The sequence below is a fragment of the Pteropus vampyrus genome, unplaced genomic scaffold (genome assembly GCF_000151845.1).
Source record: "Pteropus vampyrus isolate Shadow unplaced genomic scaffold, Pvam_2.0 Scaffold144, whole genome shotgun sequence".
Taxonomy (NCBI): domain Eukaryota; kingdom Metazoa; phylum Chordata; class Mammalia; order Chiroptera; family Pteropodidae; genus Pteropus; species Pteropus vampyrus.
In genome coordinates, this window is record NW_011888925.1 from 1,236,266 (window position 1) to 1,238,456 (window position 2,191).

The window sequence follows — 2,191 nt, forward strand, 5'->3', positions numbered from 1 at the left end:
ATGAATATTGCAGGCTGATGGTGAGGGGTCCACAAGAATTTGAAAATACATTTGCTCCGTGGAAAGCCATTTGTCCATGCTTATCGAACAGGCACTCTACAATGACTGACGAAATCAGACATGGATCTTGTTTTCATGATGTTTATAGTCTCCTGGGAAAGCTGGGAGAAGGCTCCTGTGACTCCATGCAGGAGATGAAAGTGGCTGTGGCGGCAGAGGTGGAGAGAAGCGGAAAAGTTCACAGAAAATGACTGGTTTTGGTGACAGGCAAAGCGAGTCCAAGGGGAGAATGTTCTTTTAATGGGCAAGTGTAATTTTTGTAATTAAATGTTTTACTTTCATGAAACTTATCAATTAACAAGTAGTGTTCAAAGGCTTACAGAAACTGTCTCCAATTTATATCCTCCTTTTAATTCTTTAAGCTGTTTTTATTTTTAATGGTACTTTCTTCCATACTAATCGATGGAACAATTTTTCACTTCCTAGTTTTTGGCATCCTTGAGAGAGACATAAAAACCAACACAATATGAAACAGGTCAAAGTGCCTAGTCAACTTGAGGTTTTTAATTTTTATTGTATCCCTCCACCCTTCAGAGAATCTGTCGAAAGCCTTCCCCAAATAAATGTGCATTTGTCTTACATGATTTTACCTACAATTTCTGGAGGGATTCTTAGGGTCCCATGAAACCTATCTGCTAATCTACAAGTGTACAACCATAGCCCTCAGACAGAAAATCTGACTGAAGGTGTCCAAACACCTAAGAAGAGGCCACGCTGAGTGGAGGAACAGAATCCGAAGTTCCTAGGGGCCTTGTGGCAGGCCCTTCTAAGAGCTGTCCAAGAGGGCCCTGGCTAAATGTCTCCTGGGAGCCATAATCCCCCTGGGTTGAGATCCACTGTGCTATTGCAAATAATCTTATTTGCTGGCTGTCTTATTTTGCCTCTCCCTCTTCTCAAATGTAACCCAAAGGCAAGGGCAAGGCCTTGCCTTTGGGTTACATTTGAGCACATTCTGGTGAGCACATTGCTGGGTATGGGATGGAGCAGCTTGTTGGTGCTGTTACCACTAACTGAGGTGGGAAGACTAGGCAGACATGATGGACGGGACAGGGAATCAAAGGTCTGAATGGCTGACTGGATAACAGGTGGGTTGGTCAAGGGTGCTTGGCTGCACTTGGAGTTCAGGGAAGTCCAGGCTAGAGATGCCGCAGTCCTGTCATCAGCGTGCAGATGGACAGTGAAAAGCCAGGTCTCATTCTGGCGCTTCTCCCTTTTCTCCATATTGTTCATTTCACCTTTTTAAAATTTCTTAGCCCAGGTAGCCATTAATTTAGGCCTTAAATTCCTCATTTGCCAAAAGAAGCGTTCAAGGCTTCATTGTCTACCACACACTTCCAGCGGATCCTGCCCGGCGCCTGTGCCAGCCTCGGTCTAGCTTTGGCACCATCACTTTCTTGCTACTTTTCCTGGATCTGGGTTTGAGTTGCAGCATCAACTCCTAGAACAGCCTGCTCTGATGGTTAAGCCCCTGGGACTTCGGCGACTGACCTTCCTCCCCTATTTTCTGTGAAAATGGGCAATTTGCTTCTTTTCCTTGACTGTTTCCTCTGAGGATGCTTCTGGCACATTCCTCTCAGGGGCGGTGACAGGGCAGGAGGAGAATACACAGTGGTCTGTAGCTAAAGCTCAACACACCTGCTTGCCGTCATTTTGTCTTAGTTCTGACCTCTTTGTAGCTTTGACACACCATTCATCCTACGTTGGGCATGTTCTCTCCCCGTTACCAATTCTGCAGGTTCCTGTCCCATCTTTAAATGCTGATGGCCCCATGTCCTGGCATGGGTCTTTTCTTGATCTTTCAGGACTAACCCTCCAGTTCTAGTGGCTGTATTACTGAAAACTCACATCTGCGTGGCTAGCACCGAAGTCTTTTCAGTTGCCTTTCTTGTACTATAGTTGACACTAAATGCATAGTTGGCCCACCACATCCATGGATTATACCAATTGCAGATGGAAGTAAAATGTTACTGACATGTACTATGTAGTTAGGTCTACGATGGTTCTATCTGTTCTGAATACAGACGTCATTCCTCGAACAATACAACTACTTATACAGTATTTACATTGTATTAGGCATTAAGTAATCTAGAGATGCAAAGCTAAGAGTGTGCATAGGTTATATATATATATA